Genomic DNA, 22,429 nt, shown 5'->3' on the forward strand with positions numbered 1-22,429 from the left:
AAAACCTTTGGCTACAAGTCTCGCCTTGTATCGCTCTATAGTCCCATCTGGTTTATACTTTATTTTGTACACCCATTTCGAACCAACAACGTTTTTGTCAGGTGGCCTTGGCACGACATCCCACGTACCACATTCATGTAGAGCTTCCATCTCCTTATTCATTGCTTCAATCCATCTTCTGGAATTTGACGCTTGAGAGAACGTTGTGGGTTCATCTTCTTTATTCAAGGCTGTTAGAAAAAGTTGAAAATCTAATGAGAAATTTTCATAACTGACCCACCTTTCAATTGGATGGCGAGAACGTGTAGATCTTCTAGTATCAACGATGTTGGATGTAGAGGATGCATCCACATCCGAATTAACTATAGTGGGCGGCTCTCTTTCTCGTCGAGTGTAGACGAGGCCTTTATACCTTTCTGGATTCAAAGTTGGGTCTGTATTTTCATGGGCAATCATTTCATCAGTAGACATAGATCTCTTATCCTTTTGAGTGCAGTTTGAGCAAACATTACTAGCTCCTGAGAGAAGTTCATAATTCAACCAAGGATAATAAGCCTCAACTTTAGGTTTTGATTCTGAAGAACTAGTGTATCGACAATCAAAATTCAATTCATCGAAGATGACATTTCTTGATATTTTGATGTGCTTGCTCACCGGATCATAGCACATGTACCCTTTATAGTCATCAGCATAACCCACAAACCTGCACTTCAGGGCCTTATCCTGAAACTTATGCCTCATTGAACTGTCAACATGAACATAGCATAAACAACCAAACACATGCAATTCATAATAGTTGGGATGTACACCAAAAAGAGACAAGTAAGGAGACTTGTTTTCCAAGACAGTCATGGGCAATCGATTTATCACATGAACTGCAGAATGAAAAGCCTCTATCCATAAAGTGATCGGAAGACTATTGTCATGCATCATGCTCATCGCACTCTCAACAATATGGCGATGCTTCCTTTCAGCAATCCCATTCTGCTGAGGTATGTGTGGGCAAGACACCTTTTTCCTTATCTCGTTACTTTGAAAAAAGTTAGTAAAGTCAATGAAAGAGAATTCGCCTCCTCCGTCACATTGGAAACTTAGGATGTTTTCAGAAAATTGGTTTTTGACAAAGGAATGGAAGTTACGGAACAACTTGAAAGTCTCAGATTTATGTTTCATGAAAAATATCCAAGAATAGCGAGAATAACTGTCAACAAATAAAAGATAATATCTAGTTCCAGATATGGAAGCAACTGGAGCAGGCCCCCAAACATCAGAACAGATAGTCTCAAAAGGTCTTGAAGCTCTTTTATTGATAGAATGAAATGGTAAAACCTGACTCTTACATAAGAGACAACTAGAACATTTGTTGTCATTGACATTTATTCCTAAACTTGACTTGGGAATGAGGTTATTTGAAACAAGCTTTTCAATGAAACTACTACTGCAGTGACCTAGATAGGTTTGGCTTATTGATTTCAGAGACACTGAAAACACAGGTGGGATTTTCAGAAGGTAACGATGATTGGGGCTTCAAGTTTGTGTTTGCAGAGCGAATATGTGCTGAAGAATCTTCTTGAAAAACATACATATTGCCTTGTCGTTTTCCTCTAGCGAATGTCTCCTTCGTGCAGAGATCCTTGACAAGAACAGAAGAGGGAGTAAATTCAACTGAGGCTTGGATATCATCAAGTTTAGAAACTGAAACAATGTTTTTCTTGATATTAGGAGCATAAAGAACCTTTGAAAGGTTGATGGAAGATTCAGGCAAGGGTATAATGGAGTTTCCAATATGCGAGACAGGATGGTGTGATCCATCTCCAGTAACTATACTACTTCTACCAATGTAAGGAACAAGTTTTAGGAGCTTACCTGCATCACCAGTAACGTGAGTCGCTGCGCCAAAGTCCACATACCAAGTACCTTGCTCATTTTGTTTCAGATTCAATTTTGCTAATGCTGACAACAATAACTCCTTTACTTCTCTGTTGATCCTTGTACTGTCTGTGCCTCTTTTTGCTTCAGTTTGTGTTGACTTTCCTTTATTTAGGGGATTGAACCAGCAGTTAGCTTTGATATGCCCCTTTTTATTGCACAGAAAACATGTAGGAATTGGCCTCTGTCTTTGTGAATTGGTATATGTGTTGGGTGTAGGCAATAATCCACGACCTCCTTGACCACTTCTCCCTTGTGCTTCATTTCCCTTGATATCATAGCTTCCTCTTCCTCGTGCATAAGTAACCCCCATAGCAAGAACTTCTTTTGCCCCAGTATGCATAGATGATTCTTCAGAAAATCCCTTTAAATTCATCTCATATTGCAACAATTTTGCACGCAGATCTTCAAAGTTGGGCAGCTCAGGTAAACATAATAGGGAAGTGACGATCATATGGTAGTCGTGTCCCAATCCACTGAGAGTTTGTTGTACCAAATCTTTATCAGTAACTGTACTTCCAACAACTGCTAGTTGATCTGTGATAACCTTCATTTTGTTCAAATATTCCATGATGGTCATGGAATCCTTCCTTAACATTTGAAATTCTCTTTTAAGAAACATAATCCTGGCCTGAGAAACCTGTGAGTATGTCTGAACAAGTCTGTTCCAAAGTTGCATGGCGGTGCAGTCATCTGGAATGGCTACAAGTACCTCTTGTGATAGTGTAGATGTAATATAAGCAACTAGCGCTTGATCTCTTTTCATCCATGCCACAAATTCAGGATTTCTAACATATACTGTAGTAGATTCCCCTTTGTTGTCCCTTTCTTCTCGTGATATGAACTCAGGAGGAACTCCAGACGTCCAGACCTAATGAAAGGTATGATTTGCCTCTTCCAAGAAAAGAAGTTACCATTATTTAATTTTTCAGACACGAGTTGGTTGAGGAAACTTGAAGAAAGAACCGACTCGCTGGGAAGGGAATCCATATGTCACAGTATTAAGAGTGGGTTCAGCATAATCTGCCTACAGTTTCTGTAACCTTTTTTTTTTTTTTTTGCAGAAACTAAATCAGATCAATGGCTATCAGATTGCTGATTTGAAACAGAAATTTAATATCTATCAGATTTCTGATTTGTATAGGGATGGAATATTGGGTATGAAAATAACACAAAAAAAAATCGTGAATATGGATTCCCACTTGATATTGACACAATGCTTCCAAGCTAAAGGAGAGAAAATAGAAGAAATGAGAGAGAAAATAGAAGATGATGATGCAGCTGAATCAAATTAGGGCATGATTGCGTGATTAGCTCATGCTGTGATCAAGAAAGATGAACAGGGTATATTAATGACAGGAAAAGATATTTTCAACAAGGATTTGGGTCAAAAATCTAGGTTGAGTCACTCAGTCCCCTCTGAGTTGACTCAGATTAGATTGAAACTGTAGGGAGAAAAAGGAAAGAATGAGACTGGCTGGGTGAGATAGTTTGATCAGATCTGATTAACGTCAGATCTGATCAAGTTCAAGAAACAGAAATGAAACTGTAGGGAGAAAAAGGAAAGAATGAGACTGGTTGGGTCAGTCGTGAACCCAAAAAAAATCGAGAAACAGACGTACCTTTTTGGATCTTCAGACTTTAGAAGAGGAAATCGAGAAGGAATAGATCTTCAGACGTACCTTTTTGGATCGATTCCAGTTTCAACTGAAGCGTAGCTCTGATACCATGATAGATTTACAACCTGCAGGTCGTTCCACGCGAGAGAGCTGTGAAACAGAGAGAGATAGAGAAAGGGAGAGAGAGGTTGGGGAAAAACTGATACCCTGTTGTGTTAGGGTCGACTGCTGTGTATGCTCCTTTATATTAACCTGCTATTACAAAATTAGGGTACTAAAATACCCTCATTACAATAAAATATATTACACAATGCCATTAATGAAAGGTGTATGTCACGGGTCTGGATTTGGAGATCCATGACCCGTAACTAGAGAAAACACTTCTTTTCAGGGGGTTCTTTAAAAAAACCGAAACCGGTCAGCTTTTTTTGGACCCGACCCAACGCAGTGCGGGAACCAATCCGTGGCATACACGCACTGCGTCTGGTGGAAGTACCCGTGTCGACACAGGTACGACACCCTAAATGGAGTGTCTGTGTTGCATTGCTTTGGACTTGTGTTGGGTTGGAGAATAAGGCTTCACTCAAGGTTTAGGATTGGAGTTTTTTTTATCAGTGTATTGACTTAAAATATATGAGCCAGATAAGCTCAATCTGGTCCAAACCACCGAACCTGACCTGGTCCACTACCTAGTGGGCGGTTGGCAGATAGCAGGCGGGATTTATAATCTGAGCCCAATGGGTCTTGAGCCTAATCTGGGCCATAATCTATCAGGTTGGGTTGGGTCTGGCTGGGCCAGGGTCTGTTCGTGGTTGAGCTTTAATTGGCCCAACCTGAGTGCCATAAGACCTGTCCCAATAACAACCTCTATGTGCATGTTGTCTAGTTTATAACTTTTCGTCAAATAAATATAAATGCATCAGCTATGCATTCATTCTAACCTTCATCTTTTTAATTTTGCCTTTGTAGCTATTATACGGTTCATGAAGTAAATTTTCAAACATGTTGCTCTTACTTTCAATAAAAATAATTTGTTTGGCCTTCATGTCAACGGAAAAATCATTGGGTATACATGTAACTTCATACATACATATGTGAAAGTATCATCAACAAGATACTAAGATCAAGACCTTAATATTCTTGATAACAAATATGTGCACACATGCACAATAAGAACATTTAGAATATTTGTGCATAAAAGCACAAAATCACAAACTCTCACAAATGCACCAAAGGCATAAAAATAAATATTCGAACTTTATTAGAGGCTTGGGCTTTGACTCAAAGCCATAAGAATACAAGAGGTGAGATGCCCCTATTTATAACCAAACAAAGAGCCACATAGGGGGCTCCCAAGAGAGTCGTTGGGAGCCCCCAATGGTCACATATGTGACTGTTGGAGGCTCCCCAACGACTCTTTGGGGAGCCTCCCTATGTGGCACAAAATACAAAAAATAAAAAAGAAAGAAAAAGAAAAAGAAGAAAAATAAAAGAATTAAAAAAGTTACAATCATATTCCAAAATGGAATATGCGTAAAATAAGTATTTGCAGAAATACCCTTTTCGGGTGAACAATGAGACAAAAAAGAAATATATATATTTATATATATATAGATAGAGATATATATACATGTATACATAGTACATCTCTCTCTCTCTCTCTCTCTCTCTCTCTCTCTCTCTCTCTATATATATATATATATATAGAGAGAGAGAGAGAGATACGAGATTACAAGGTTGATACATAATTTAACACCCCCTCCCCTCAAACTTAGGGCATGCTGACTGAAAGTTTGCCAAGAAGAAAGTTGAATCGAGGTGCACATAAGGCTTTAGTAAAAAAGTCTGCCAACTGATATTCTGAAGTAACATAAGGTAGATCAATGACTCCTTTTAGATAGACTTCACGAACATAGTGACAGTCCATTTCAATGTGCTTAGTCCGCTTGTGGAAAGTATGATTTTTGGCAATGTAAATTGCACTCTTGTTATCACAGCATAACTTAGTGGGCCCTTCAATAGTGATCCCCATGTCTTCAAGCAACTGATGGATCCATACAATTTTCATGGCAGTAGTTGCCATGACACGATATTCGGCTTCAGTTGATGATAGAGACATTTTTTGTTGCTTCTTACATCTTCACGAAATCAGTGAGTCTCCTAAGAACGCACAAAAACTAGTGGTGGAGTGACGGTTATTTGGGTCACATCCCTAATCAAAGTCAGTATAAGCAATTAAATTTAAATCAGAAGAAGAGGACAGAAAATGTCTCTTATTTAGAGTACCATTTATGTATCTTACGACTCGCAAGATGGCACTCATGTGAACGAAAGTTGGTGCATGCTGAAACTGGCTTGCAGTATAGACTGCATGAGAGATATCTGGTCTGGTGATACTCAGATACATCAATGAACCAACAAACTGTATGTAGAGAGTAGGATCGAAGAGAAGAACATCATCATCAATCTTCATTTTAGCTCCTACTATAGCAGAAGTTTCACAAACCTTATCATCTGTAATATCTGACCTGTCAATAATCTCAAATGCAAGCTTAGTTTGAGACAAAAAATACCCTCTATGAGAGTATGCTACTTCAATACCCAAAAAATAAGTTAGAAATCCCAAGTCAGACATTTCAAACCTATCCTTTAAAATTGATTTTATATTGTTAATCCCTTTAGAATCACTTCCGGTTATAAGCATGTCATCCACATATAGAAGTAAAATAACAATCCTTGCATTGGATTTTCTAACAAACAAAGCAGTATCAGTAAAACAGGATGAAAAATCATTTTCTATCATTACGGAATTAAATCTATCATACCAAGCTTTGGGGGCTTGTTTCAAACCATAAAGTGTTTTTTAAAGACGAAGCACATTTCCTTTAGGAGACTTCATTCCAGGAAGAGCATCTATATACACTTCTTCAATTAGATCTTCGTTTAGAAATGCATTCTTAACATTCATTTGACAGATGTTCCACTTGTTGATTGAGGCAACGGTTATAAGACATCGGACAGTGACCATTTGAGCTACCGAGGCAAAGGTCTCTTCATAATCAATCTCATATTCTTGACTATATCCTTTTGTAACCAAACGGGCCTTGTATCTCTCAAGGGACCCATTACTCTTAGTCTTAACCTTAAATACCCATCTACACCCTATTGCTTTCTTACCTTTAGGAAGGTCTTGAAATTATCATGTATTGGCTCTTCTCAGAGCTTCGAGTTCATTATCCATTCAGGACATTTTTGTGCTTCGTCGAAGTTTCTAGGTTCTATGTAAGAATGAATGGCACTTAGACAGGCTCTATGTTTAGGTGAAAATACTCATATGAGATTAACATAGAAGGGATTTTTCTCTGTCTTTCGGTCCTACGAAGGTTCTCCTCATTTTGAGTAGTCCCACCAGCATCATCATATCTTTTAAGGGCACTTCTGAAAGTATTTTTATCTCTATGAGTATAGGTTATGGGATCTCTATGCAGTTCCTCATTGACATGTTGATGAAATGAAGAGGACTCATGACTGGTTTTGTTGTTACTTGAGCCACTCTGATTTGACTCATCATCACTAGTTTCATCATCTTCAGTTAAAAGATCAAATAGAAAAGAATAGTCTACATTCTCATCATTAGGTTCAAGTTTTTCGAAACCACTGAGATTTTCCAAAAAACTTACATTTCTGGAAACATATAGTTTATCATTTTTAATATCATAACACCGAAAACCCTTTTGAGTTTCGGAATAACCAAGAAAGGCACAATGAATGGCCTTGGGGGAGAGTTTGTCATTTTTATCAGTAAGAACAAAACATTTACATCGAAAAACCCTTAACCTGCTATAATCAGGTTTTTTTTCATATAATCATTCAAATAGGGAAACTTTGTTCAAATTTTTTGATAGGAGTCTATTTATAAGATAGACCGATGTAAGGGCTGCCTCAGCCCAGAGTCTTTTCGGAATATTCTGTGAAATGAGTAAGGTTCTAGTTGTTTCAATGATATGCCTATGTTTTCGTTCAGCCAACCCATTTTATTGTGGGGTTTTGGACAAGATTTTTGATGAAGAATACCATGACTTTCAAGATAACTTTTGAATTCATTTGAAAGATATTCGCCACCGGAGTCGGTTCTAAGTATTTTTAAACTTCCATTGAATTGATTTAAAATCATCATATGAAATGTTTTAAAATTTGAAAAAAACTTCATGTTTATGTTTAAGAAAATATATCCAACAAAATCTAGTGTAATCGTCCACAAAAATAACATAGTATGAGAAACCTCCTTTAGATATCACAAGAGCAGGACCCCATAAATCGGAGTGAACAATTTCAAAAGATTTTGTTGTAAACATGGATCTTTGAGTAAATGGTAGACTTTTCATTTTTCCAAGAATACATTCATTACATACAAAATTCTCATTACAAAGATGCTTAGTAAAAGGCAAATAAGAGATTTTAACAATGTTGGGATACCCAGTCTCTTATGTCATACATGAATATCTTTGTTTTGAGCAACATTACAAAACCGGTTCTTGGGAATTTGGAGAAAATCAACATAGTAGAGGTCTTCTCTCTTAAAGCCTTCCCCAATCAACCTCCTAGACTGGCGATCCTGTATCCAACATTTATTAGAAGAGAATTTTACATCGCAACCATAGTCCGAGAGTTGAGAGACCGAAAGTAAATTTAAGTTTAGTTTTGGTATAAGACGAATTTTTGGAACAAAGAAATCTTGTTTTTCAAAATTGCCTATTCCTTTAATTTCATGAGGTGTTCCATCCGTCGTTGAGACAAAAGATGGAAAAGAATTTTTAGAAAAATTAGAAAGAGAACAAGCACTTGGAGTCATGTGAAAAGATGCACCGGAATCTAGGAGCTAAGATGTCTTACCGAGAGGTGAAGAGGATGACATAGCGGCTACGGAAATGCCTCCCTTGAGAAGAGGTTGTAGAGCATCCACAATTTGTTGAAGAGAAAGATGCCCATTTGATGAAGATGGTTGTTCCTCTGGTTGGGATGCCATAGCCGCGGCAAGTATTTTCTTCCATTTGGGGCAAATGGGTTTGATATGCCCGGGTTCTTTACAAAAATGGCAAGTTAATTTGCTATAGTCTCTTTTGCCATATCAATCATTTCCTCCTTGACCTTGATTTTTGAAATGAGGAGGTCTGTAGGTCTTCATATTATTCTCGGGTCTTGTTACGACATTAACCCCTTCACAATTATCTTGAGAAGAAGATGTAGCAAAGATGCTAGGATTATTTTTACTAATCCTCATACGGATTTCTTCACCACTTAGCTTAGTGATTACATCTTCAATAGAGGGCAATGTGAAGGCGGATAAAAGATGACTGAATTTGTTCAAATTCGGGTCTAAGCCCATTTAGAAAATTGAAGAATCGATCTTCCTGTAGTTGTTTGTGTCTTAAGTCAATTGCTTCTCCACTACATTTTGGTTCTAGCATAGCTAGCTTGTAACGCCCCAAATTTCAAACTTGCGAACCTTTTCAGAAAAACAGGCAAGAGACTAGAAATATCTCTTTCCTTCAGAGTTTGTTTATGAAATCAGCGGAAGATTTTTCTTTGATAAATCATAAGGCAAGCTGACAACTTTGGGCACGTTAGCTAAAAGAACCAAAACTGACAAGATTCGGATATCCTAAGGGAAAATCGGATACAAACCCAAGCGTCCAGGACGCGAGCTAAGAGCAAGAAGAAGAAGTCTTGAAGCCATCTTGCAATCGCGCAATCGCCCGTAGTGTACCTAATCATCACCTGTACCCATAGAATGGGTTAGTTTCGCGAAAAACTAGTAGGTGCACAAGAGAGACTAACAGGAAACTGAATTAGGTACTTTTAATTCAGTAGGCTACGCAGTTTAAAGCAGATATGCAGTTAAACAAGTAAGCAGTGCAAGCAGGTGAATAGTGCAAACACGTAAGTAGTGCAAACAGTGAGCAGTTCAAAGCAAGTAAGCAGTACAACTGACAAACGCAGCATACGATTCAATTGATCGTAGGCTGTGAACCACCACGCAACTAGCTTGTTCTCGTTCCTAGAACGAGGTCACAGCATCTAATCACCATCAGGACATCGTTTGTCGCTCACTACTTCTAACAAACGCGTTGTCCTGAACAACCTTAACCTGTTCTCATCTCTCAAAGTCTTACGCGGCTAACCATCACCGGTTATGACGCACTAAGGCGTCATACCTTCTCAGAAAAGCTCACCCTTCCGTAGAAGGTCCAAAACATGATCGTTAACTCAAATTGCTAACGATCTGATTCTCACACCTGAGTCAAGCATGTAATCATGCTTAAACAGAAAGCCAAAACTATGAATTCATAGTTGGCTATCACAAACAATCTCAGAAGGTCGTCACAGCTCACCATAACTTTTTATGGTAAGCAAAAACACAAGATCCACGTCGGATCATTTGGTCCGAGAGATATACGACCGGACAAGGAATTACCGCCCTAGAGGGTATAACTGATCTTGGACCCGACACTTCCTCACAGGAGTTCACCGTCTTTGCGGCTACTCGTTCGTGGACAGTGTACATCCTCACAGAGATCTCCCACTCTAGTCGGGTCACCTGATCTGGGAAAAGTATAACCTCACAGCGAAACCTTTGGGAGATCAGTCCCTAACAAATTCCATATCCAATGAAAATCATTGCGATACACGCATCCACACAAATAACCGCTCTCAGGGTCGATAGCCACTAATACAAACAACAAGATCAACGCCCGGATCACCTGGTCTGGGAAATGTATAACCTCACAAGGAATTCCGCCCTAGATGGTATACCTGGTCTTGGACCATACACTTCCTCACAGGAGTTCACCGTCTTTGCGGCTACCCGTTCGTGGACAGTGTACCTCCTCACAGAGATCTCCCACTCTAGCCGAGTACCTGGTCTTGATCATACACGCCCTCGCAGATAATCGTTTGGACATCAGGTGCTCGACAAACACCCTACTCGGTGATACACACATCTATACAATCGACTGCTCCGAACACTTGACTGCTCTCGATATCAGTAGCCACAATATGGGCACAAGCATGTATATCAGCAATATGCATCGTATCACTCCACGCAGAAGCATATAATCCTACGCATCGTATGATTGCCACAAGGAATATTGCAATCCTCAAATAGGCCCTCAAAGCATGTGTAAACGACACATGAGAACGCGCAGATATGGCAATTCAGTTGATTCTATGGGCGAAGGGTAACTAACTCTACCCGTCAGCCAAATAAAGCAACTGAATAAGACAAGCGCTCATAACAATGCTCGTAAAGCATATAATTACCATAAAATGGCTCAGTCTATCGACAAGTAATTAAATTAGTTGTAAGGCATAAACCATTACATCACAAGTCATTCATAAGCAATCATACGGCGACAGTTATATTACAATATGTAAGCAGCTTATAAGACAAGCGGTCATATCAATCCTAGTTGCCACCAGTTCGTAGATTATGAGTTGTATGTAATCACATCAATCATAAGAGATGCAAGCCAACAAGTGCAACGCTACAATAAGCACCAAATAGTTCGACCAAGGGATAAAGCGAGTCACATGCTAATATGTAGCAACTGGTATAATGCTATTATTATAAGCATTTAACTAGTATGAGAAACTCCTTATTACTCCGCAAAAAACTGCGTAAGCAGTTTAACCAACTAGAGTAACGCCTTGACAGGCATGCACAACTCAACGAGTAACATATAGAACTATCGAGCAAGCAAGCGAATTAGTAGTGCAGGCGAAGCAGTAGTGCAAGCGAATCAGTAGTGCAAGACAAGTAGTAGTGCAAGCGAAGCTCACGACTCAACGACCAGTGTGAACAGACCTTATGTTTCGATAATTACGAACCTGCAGGTACGCGCAGGCAAAACGTAGAACCAACTGAGACTAGTTTGGGCGTCTGTTATTCTATGTATTTTCAATAACCCGAATAGCTAGTTGAGTTCGCTCCAAAGGGACGGCTTTAGCCGAGAGAGTATTCCCCAAAGGAGGTTGTGCCACGGACGCATCCAACTTCTGCATAAGTGTTGAGCTAACTAATGTAGCCCCTTTCCCATAACTCCAATGACTAGGGAGACCAGATCGTTGCCCGTAGGGTGGTTGTTAACAACCTGTCCATTGGAGTTTGTACCGCTCTGTCCTCTCCCTTGACAGACACAAAGAAGCGAATAGGTACGTTAGGGGTTGCTTAACTAACGACCCATTCTTTGCTGTGGTATTTAAACCACTCGAGCATCATGTCTGTGAAGGCGAATGTGAGGCCATTTATGTGATTACAACAGTTTGCATTTAGCGTTGTTCGAGGTCGCACGACCGTCTCATCTGATCATCGCAGTACTAGACGTGTCGTGCACGACTACAAGTACTCTAGGATAAGGGGGTATAGCTCGTCAATAGAACCCTCAACAGGAGCCTTTCACAAAGATGTAAAGTTTATCAACTTTACTCTATCTTTTGAAACAGCAGTACCTTGTGCCAACATGATGCATGTGATTATCTTGAATCACATCTGCTATCGGGGTATCTACATGTCTCGCATGACTCGATACCGGCCTCGATAGATGGGATACGGGTTTCTCAACAGAACACCCGCTAAGAAGTTCGCTCGAACCCCCAATTCGGGATCACCCGAGATAAGCCAAAAAGGCGAGCAGAACCAGCCAGTCACATCCTTCCAAATGTTTCAATTTGGAGCAGTCTTCGATGCTTTTGCGCAGCTCCCTGAAATCTCAAGTCGACTCTGCAGGACTACGCACACGAAGAATCAGGATCCTTGCGAGGTATCCCTCTCCTTAGACGAAGGTGTATCGCGAGCTCCCAACTGAACTCTTGTCGCAAGAGGGAGAGTGGTAAATGCCCCTTGCATCCTCCACGAGGAATGCCTTTAAGGCATACGCAAAGAGCAAGAACCTGCACGTCATCTGCAATATCAAGGCAGAAACAACACATGCAAAAGCAAGAGCCTAGCGCAAAGCGCGACGGCAAAGTAAAGACCGTAAGCAGGGGTGCAACGCAGAACCTTTGCGCGATGCGCGACGGCAAGGTAAAGGACAAGGATCGCGAAACCGCGTCTTGGAGTTAAATGCGTACTCGTATAAATATATATGATATATATATATATATATATATATATATATATATATATATTTAATTGTCCTTTTTTAGTTAATTGAACTCAATTCAATTGTCCAAGTCTTCTGTGCAATCTTCCCTTACCTTAAGAGGTGACGGTCCTCGTATGTCAGTTGCGTAGGTAAGCACGAGCTCAAACCATGAAGAGCGATCAGGATCCACCGTTCAACCTGTGATGCTAAAAAGGTTAGCATGCTAAAATACAAATGAGAAGTGCGTCTGGTAAGACCTGCAGTAGTACCGGACCCCGATACGAGGTTAGGCAGGGAGCTCAACTCCCTGCAGAATGCAGAAGACCACCAAAGGCAGCAAGATCAAGGCAGAGGGGCGAAACCCCCTACCGGAAAACAAACAAGGTGCAGGGGGCAACGGTCCCCGCCAACTTTGAAGAAATGCGAGGCAGGGCCCAACGACCTTTACTGAAGAAGAACAAATGCAGGCGACAGGGGACGTCGCCCCTGCCGACGAAGGACAGGCAGGGCTCCAGCCCCTGCCGACCTCCCAGAAATGACTGGCAGGGGCTTTAGCCCCTGCCGATCCAAAAGTGTCAGGCGACACGGTCAATGCCCCTGTCGTCCTGTCAAAAGACGTTAGGTAGGGACCACAGCCCCTACCGGCCAACGATAACAGAGAGAGAGTGAGGGGCAGGGGCTGCAAACCCCTGCCAGTCGATCAACAACAGGCGGCAGGGGGGGGGGGGGGGGCATCACCCCGTGCCAACCAGTCGGACACAGGCGACAGGAGGCGTCGCCCCTGCCAGCCTGCCGACTGAAAAGGAGAGAAGAGGACGATGGTGCAGGGAGGGGGGCTCGACCCCTCCCCTGACCAAAAGAGGCAGCAGGGAGGGCTCAACCCTCCCCTGCCGTCAAAGGTAGCAGGGAGGGTTCGACCCTCCCCTGCCGTCATGAGGCGTAGGGAGCAAGGAGGAGGGACTCGACCCCTCCCCTGCCGTAACAGAAGTAGGGAGGGGTCGTGCCCCTCCCCTGCCGAACAGAGGGAACAGAGAGGAGGGGGCGAGCCCCTCCTCTGCCGGAAGAACCACGAAGAGGCAGGGCTCCGCCCCTGCCGAAAAATCCACAGAAAGGCAGGGGGCAAAAGCCCCTGCCGAAAAGATGGGCCGACACAGGGAGCTCTGCTCCCTGCCGGCGAAACAAGAGGGACAGGGGGAGCGGAGCCCCCTGTCGACACGGCAAGTGACAGAGGGCTGAGCCCCCTGCTGAACCAACAAGTGACAGGGGCAGAGCCCCCTGTCGGCCGATCTCTCCCAGAGAAGAAGAAGAGGAGGCGGGAGGAAATAGGGGAGACGAAGAAGAAAAACGGACGAGGAGCGTACCTGGAAATCATCGACGGCGGCAGCGGTGGCGTCGGTGGCAGGTCGCAGGTGGCGACAGCGTCGGTGTGGTCGCAGAAGGGGGCTATCGCAGGTGGCGGCGGGTCGGCAACGCAGAGGAGCGAGAGAGACCGAGAGGCGGTGAGGGAGAGAGACAGCGAGAGAGGAAGAAGGGGGGGCAGGGGTTATCTTTGAAACCCATGCCTCCCTGTGTTAAAAACATGGGAGGCGGTGCCTCCATTCGGGTCCGGGTCCGGATCCGACCCGAATCCAAACTTTAAAAAAAAAAATTGGTTATTACATAGCTCGTCCCAAATAGACGATAGTTCGGCAAAATATTCCCCAATAGACAAATCGTTTTGTTGAAGGGTCAATGCCTTCTTTTGGAGGTAATACTTGTGTGATAAATCCCTTTATACATCTTTTCAAGGTACAACCAAGCTTCGGAGACCTTTTTGAACTTAATAATATTGGCATTGATCTTGGTTTCTACGAATGAAAAAATCAAAGACAAGATCTTGAAGTTCTTCATCTCCCACTCATCATGCTTTTTTTAATAATCTTCTAGGGCTTTTTGTCTATCTTCTCCTTCAGGAATCTTAATATCCCCTTTTTCAATGATGGTAATTTTGGGTTTGGGTTCCGGTATTGAACCTTGAATGTATCCCCAAAGGCCCTTTCCTTTGATATGGGCTTCCATATTGCCGACCCAAACATGATAGTTTGAACCACTAAGTTTAAAACCAAGGGAGAAGTGAGAGTCTTTTTCACCCATTAGAGAGGGAAGAAGATAAAAAATAATACGTACCTCAAAAAATTTTCAAGTCTTTCTTGACAAAAGAGACTTCTAAAATATTGCTCGAAGAATATGATCTACTTCAAGCTCCAATAGCTTGAATGCACATTTTTCGAGGCACTTAAAAATGAAGAAAAAGAAGAAAAATAAAAGAATTAAAAAAGTTACAATCATATTCCAAAATGGAATATGCGTAAAATAAGTATTGACAGAAATACCCTTTTCGGGTGAACAATGAGACAAAAAAGAAATATATATATATATATATATATATATATATATATATATATATATATATATATATATATATATATATATTTATATATATATATATATATTTATATATATAGATAGAGATACATATACATATATACATATATACATAGTACATATGCATCTCTCTCTCTCTCTCTCTCTCTCTCTCTCTCTCTCTCTATATATATATATATATATATATATATATATATATATACACACGAGATTACAAGGTTGATACATAATTTAACAACATACACATGGTATTCTTACTTCGTATCCCCTTATTCTCAAAGCCATCAAGCCATATTTCATCCAAGGATAGTTTTTGTTCTTTTCAGACAAATCACATGGTTCACAAGTTTCACCTTTACTAAATTTATCTCTGATAAGACAGTGAATTCAGTGCTCTTTCAGTTCTATAACTTATGTTGTATTAGAAAATTTATTTAGCCTTTACTGAAAAAAGATGTAGCAGACACTTTACATAATGTATACAACAAAAAATAGTACAACATTAATCATGTTCCTACTGTGTGATATAATCAGGCAAAATGGCATGCAACCAAACACTAACTATAAACATTCAAGTATCTTGATTTTAGGGAGTGAAAAATGCATCTTCATTTTCTTTCCACACATAAAGCTTACAACAAGACAACAATCAAATGATGTGTGCTAGAGCCATGTTTGTATAGATTATTTGTAAGGCCAGTAAATATTAAATGGAATGCAAAATGGACTTCAGATTGTTGAGGAAATGTCATATTTCCTTTGTGTGTAATACACTCAAATATATCTATTTGTACATATATTCCAGATTAGGGCTATTTTTGTAATCTAGCTAGCATATGCCCACTACTCCACTAGCTTTTGTCTTGTAGTGGGCTCTATGGGAGTCAACCCCCTCCTTTATTAGTTTGTTGTAGCCCTATCGAAAACTAATGAAGTTCTATTGAAAATTTTCTCCCTTATTGCTTCTCCTTATTCTTGCCATAGTTGGCAAACCCGGAGAGTTGACTCAGGAATCGCCTGAGTTGACCTGGATCGGACCCCAACTGGGTCACGATTCAGGACTGCCAATCCAACCTATTAAATAATTTTTTTTATCATGTATTTTATTATTTTAATGCATAATTCTTATATAAAGTGTAAAATCTGAGTTCTTACAAAAAAAAAGGACCCGGGTTGAATCCGGATCCAACCCGGATCTAGAGCCGAGTTCCCCCGTGCTTTTCTCTCTCCCCGTATCCTATTTAAAACCCCTCGCAGGGGGTTTTCTTTTATAAATAACACAACCATTTTCTCTCTCCCTGATTCTCCCTCGTCGCCTGACGCCTCCCCTGTGAAGCACTTGTGAGAAAGGAGCAGCTTTCTACTCAGATCTATCACCAAGAAGAAAAGAGAGAGAGAGAGAGATTCCAGAGAAAGTGCGTCAGACCCCTTGTGGCTGCCCCTTTCATTCTATTTAATATGTTGAGTATAAAATTACTAGGGTACAGAAATACCCCTTAATAACATGCTGATTTACATTATACATAGATTGGGTCTGGACCCGATCCAATATATAAAGCGGGCCGGGTCCTGCATATACATAATGATGACTTCTTTTCAGCCTCCCTCAAGTTGTGCATGGTCCTGAACCATGCACAACTTGCCTTTCAGAAACCAAAATTTGTCCTTTGTCAACCCTTTAGTAAGAATGTCAGCAACTTGTTCTTCAGTCGGCACATACATGGGCTCAATCTCTTTATCTTCAACCTTTTTCCTAATAAAATGTTGATCTATTTCAATATGCTTTGCTCGACTATGGTGGATGGGATTGAAGGACATGTTGATGGCACTTTGATTGTCACACAGCAGGAATGACCGAGCAATCGGTTCTCCCATTTCTGTCAGGAGATGTCTTATCCATGTAGCCTCAGCCGTAGCAGCAACCATCGATCTGTATTCAGCCTCAGTGCTTGACCTAGCAACCGCCTTTTGCTTTCTACTGCTCCAAGATACCAAGTTTGGTCCAATGAAACTGTAATAACCGGATACTGATCGTCGTTCATCTGGATCACCTGCCCAATCAGCATCAGCATAAATGACGATCTCATGGCCCCCGCCTGGATCTAATTTTCTTTTCTTGTATACCAACCCTCACCAACTGTACCCTTCAGGTAACGAAGTATACGTTTGACTGCCTCCATATGTGACATACGAGGTTTATGCATAAACTGAGATACCTGATTAACCGAGTATACTATATCAGGTCTAGTAAAAGTCAGGTATTGTAACATGCCAACTAAGTTGCGATACTTAGTGTGATCTCCATATATATCTCCTTCCTTTGAACTCAGTTTTTGATGGATGACACTTGGAGTTGTTAACGGTTTACAATCTGTCATGCTCGCTCTGCTGAGAATGTCCAACGTGTATTTGTGTTGAGTAAGGGTGAGTGAATCACTTCTTTTATCAACTTCTACCCCAAGAAAATATCGCAACTCTCCCAAAGCTTTCATCTTAAATCTCTGATTTAATAACTTCTTCACTCGCTCAACGTGACTTTTACAGTTCTCTGTGATGATGATGTCATCTACATATATCAATAGAAGAGTAGTGACACCTTGTTCATTGTGAATAAATAATGAGTGATCTAGAAGGGACCAAGAGAAGCCATGCCTTTGTATCTCTAGAGAAAAGTTGTCGAACCAGGAACGAGAGGCTTGTTTCAAACCATAGAGTGCTCTCTTTAACTTACATACATATTTTTTGGTGTCTCGTTCTGCATATCCAGTGGGTTGTTCCATGTAGACCTCCTCTTTTAAATCCCCGTGTAGAAATGCATTTTTACATCCAGCTGGCTCAATGTCCATCCATGTTCAATGGCTAGACTCAACACAATGCGAATAGTCCCCATTTTAACTACAGGACTAAAGGTTTCATCGAAGTCTTGTCCTTCCTCTTGTGTGAATCCCTTGGCTACAAGTCTAGCCTTGTACCTTTCGATGCTCCCATCTGGCTTATACTTTATCTTGTATACCCATTTTGACCCAACAACATTTCTGTTTAGTGGTCTAGGTACAATCTCCCATGTCCCACATTCATGTAAGGCTTTCATTTCTTCATTCATTGCTTCTACCCATCTTCTAGAACTCGCAGCTTGATAGAACATGAGAGGCTCATCCTCTTTACTTATGGATGTCAAGAACAATAGAAAATCCAATGAAAATTTTTTATAACTTACCCACCTATCAAGCGGATGTCGAATCCGTGAGGATCGTCTGATATCCATCATTTGTGAAGTGGGATCAGATGGTTCCGTACTTGTACAAGAAATGGATGAAGGCTCTTTCTCTCGCAGGGTGTACACAACACCCTTATACCTTGTTGGCTCCAAGTCATGTGTAACAGTCTCTTCCGTTTGAGTTTCATTGGTTGATGCCTCATGTGCCTCCTTCTGACTGCAATTTGCTGGACAATCTACTTTACCATTGAAAAAGAGTTCTGAATTTAACCATGGGTAGTATATCTCAATGGTGGGGCTTGAGTTGTCAGCATGAAGAGTTGAACTAGCACTCTGATCATCAAAATTCATTTCATCGAAAACTACATTCCTTGATATTTTGACACGCTTACTCAGGGGATCATAGCACATGTAGCCGTTGTAGTTGTAAAACCTGGATTTTAAAAAAAAAAATTATCGGACCCGGGCCGGGCCGGGTCGGGTCTGGACCCGACCCAGGCCCATTGTCGTTAGGGTTTTTAAAAAAAACCCGACACAAGAGGTCTTTCCCCTGTGCGCCGCAACCCCCCCGCCCTTTTTCAACCCGATAAGGATGGAAATCGGGGTTTCCCGATTTCACGCATCCTCCCCCGAGCTCTTTAAGAGCACCAGTGGAGGACAAGGGGAGGCACACCTCCCCCTTGTGTCTCCTTCTTCCCTGCGCACGCCTCCAGTGTCGCCGCTGCTGCAACCCCCCGCCAACGCCGATCGACGACGTCGGCCATCGTCGACGGCCTCTTCCCAGGTACGTCGCCTCCTCCCTTCACCTCTCTCTCTATCATCTCGCCGGAAGGCACGACAGGAGGCCGATGGCCCCTGCCGTGCCCTCCCTCTTCACCTCCCTCTTTTTCCCCCTTCCAGGTACTCCCTCTTCTCCTCCTCACCCCCCCCCCCCCCTCTCTGTCACCTCGCCGAGAGGCTGACAGGTGGCGCACGGCCCCTGTCGCGCCCTGTCGCCTCCCCCTCTCTCTTGAGGTTGCAGATGAGCCTGGAGGGGGCCAGTCACCCCTGCGACACCCCTCCTCCCTTCTTTCCCTCTCCTTGAGGGCTTGCCGAGGGGCCGACAGACGACATACCGCCTGTGTCGTGCCCTCCTTTTTCCCTCTATGCCTACCTGAAGGGTGGCACGAGACTGACACCCCCCTTGTCGCACCTTCCCCCTTGTTTCGCCGTTGTTCCGTCAGGCAGGGGTCGGGGCCCCTGCCATTTTTTCATTTCGTCAGGCAGGGGCCGAGGCCCCTGCCAGTTTCCGTTTTGTCTGGCAGGGACTGAAGCCCCTGCCATTCATTGTTTTGCAGGGGCCGAGGCCCCTGTCGTCCAATATTGTCAGGCAGGGACCCAAGTCCCTGCCATTTGCTGTTTCCGTGAGGTAGGGGCCTCGGCCCCTGCAATTTATTTCTTTCGTTAGGCAGGGGCCTAGGCCCCTACCGTTTGTTGTTTTGGCAGGCAGGGGCCGAGACCCCTGCCGTTTGTTGTTTCGGCAGGTAGGGTCCGAGACCCCTGTCGTTCGTGTTTTGGCCGGCAGGGGTCTCTGCCCCTGCCATTCACTACTTTGTCTGGCGGGGACTGAGGCCCCTGCCATCCGCTGTCGTGTCAGACAGGGGCCGAGGCCCCTGTCATTCGTTGTTTGGTCAGACAGGGGCCGATATCCCTGCCACTCTTTTGACTCCGCCGGCAGGGCAGGTCTTGTAAAAGTATCTTCAACAAGATACTTTAGTCGATAACACAACAACCTTAAGAATAAATGTGTGAACATACACACCCAAGAACACTTGTGCACAACAAACACAACACACCGAATCACAAATGTGCACTTGCACCCATAAGTTTCATAAACACTAAAGAGGTTGGGCTATAATCCCAAATCCCTTGAAGAAATACAAGAGGAGCTGCCCATATATATAGGGCTTTGGAGGAGGCCTTGGGAGGGGCTCCACATAGTCGTTGGAGCCCCTCCAACGGTCACAAATGTGACCGTTGGAGGGGTCCAACGACTAGTGGGTTGGGCCCCTCCCAATGCATGTACAATGCATTAAATGAAAATACAAAAATAAATAAAGAAAAAAGGAAAATACAAAAAAACATATTCTTGAAAAAGAATATGTGTAAAATTCCTAAACTACCCTTACTATGACTATATATATTTTATATATATAATTGGTAAATACATATACATATATTATATATACGTATATGTATTACCTTATATATATAAAATATATATACGAAATTACAAGTTTGATTACATAATTTAACACCCCCCCCTCAAACTTAGGGCAAGATGACCGATAGTTTGCCAAGAAGGAAGTTGAACCGCGGAGCGCACAAGGCTTTAGTAAAGAAATCTGCCAACTGATATTCGGATGTGACATAAGGAAGATCGATAACTCCTCGGAGATATGCTTCACGAATATAGTGACAGTCCATTTCGATGTGTTTTGTCCGTTCATGAAAGGTGTGGTTCTTTGCAATGTAGATTGCACTTTTGTTGTCGCAGCATAGCTTGGTGGGTCCTTCAATTTTGATCCCCATGTCTTCTAGCAGTTGGTGAATCCAAACAATCTCCATAGTAGTAGTGGCCATGGCACGATATTCAGCTTCAGTTGAGGAGAGCGACACCTTTTGTTGCTTCTTGCATCTCCACGAAATTAGTGAGTCTCCTAAGAACACACAAAAACCAGTGGTGGAGTGACGGTTATTTGGATCACCTCCCCAATCAGAGTCAGTATAAGCAATCAATTTTAAGTCAGAGGAAGAGGACAGAAAAACTCCCTTATTTAGAGTACCCTTTATGTATCTTACGACCCGTAAGATGGCACTCATGTGAACGGATGTAGGCGCATGCTGAAACTGACTTGCAGTATGGACTGCATGGGATATATCTGGTCTGGTAATACTCAGATACATCAGAGATCCTACAAGTTGTCTGTAGGGTGTAGGATCCAACAGGGGAACTCCATCATCAATTTTCATCTTTGCTCCTACAACCGCAGGAGTTTCACACAGCTTCTCATCTGTAATACCTGACCTGTCAATGATCTCAGAAGCAAGCTTAGTTTGAGATAAGAAATATCCTCTAAGAGAGTATGCCACTTCAATTCCCAAAAAATAAGTTAAAAAACCCAAGTCAGACATTTCAAATTTATCTTTTAAGATAGATTTTATACTTTTAACCCCGTTAGAATCACTCCCAGTTATGAGCATGTCATCAACATACAGAAGTAAAATTACAATCCCTGCATTGGATTTTCTAACAAATAGAGCAGTGTCAGTAAAACAAGAGGAAAAACCATTCTCAATCATAACAGAGTTAAATCTATCATACCAAGCCTTGGGAGCTTGTTTTAGGCCATAGAGTGCTTTCTGAAGACGAAGCACCTTTCCCTTAGGAGTCTCCATTCCAGGAGGAGCATCCATGTAGACTTCTTCGCTTAAATCGCCATTTAAAAAGGCATTTTTCACATCCATTTGATAGATGTTCCATTTGTTGATAGAGGCAACGGTTATAAGACATCGAACAGTGACCATACGAGCTACAGGAGCAAAAGTTTCTTCATAATCAATACCATATTCTTGACTATATCCTTTTGCAACCAAGCGAGCTTTATACCTTTCAAGGGATCCATCACTTTTAGTTTTTACTTTGAAAACCCATCTGCACCCTATTGTTTTCTTGCCTTTAGGAAGATTTTGGAATTCCCAGGTTTTGGCTCTTCTCAGAGCCTCAAGTTCATTGTTCATGGCATTAATCCATTCAGGGCATTTACGTGCTTCTTCAAAATTTCTAGGTTCTATATAAGAGTGGATGGCACTAAGGCAGGCTCTATATCTTGGGGAAAAAGAGTCATAGGAAATGAACCTAGAAGGAGGCCTTCTACTTCTCTCAGTTCTACGAGGGATCACTTCATTTTGAGAGGCACTGGGACTGGCATCATTATATCTGTCAAGAGCACTCCTAAAGTTGTTTTGATCTCTATGAGAGTAGGTGATAGGGTCTCTAGGTAATTCAATAGGTTGATGTGACGAAGGAGACAAGTAGATGTTTTCCTCGGTTTCAA

General features: G+C 41.9%; 1 protein-coding gene across 2 annotated transcripts in view; it reads right to left on the reverse strand.

The window, feature by feature from the left end:
- SAMC1 (S-adenosylmethionine carrier 1) overlaps positions 1–22,429 on the reverse strand; it is a 205,286-nt gene that overhangs the window by 75,568 nt on the left and 107,289 nt on the right. The window lies entirely within an intron of this gene.

This window comes from Nuphar pumila, chromosome 9, assembly GCF_984573655.1.
Source record: "Nuphar pumila chromosome 9, dmNupPumi1.hap1.1, whole genome shotgun sequence".
NCBI lineage: Eukaryota > Viridiplantae > Streptophyta > Magnoliopsida > Nymphaeales > Nymphaeaceae > Nuphar > Nuphar pumila.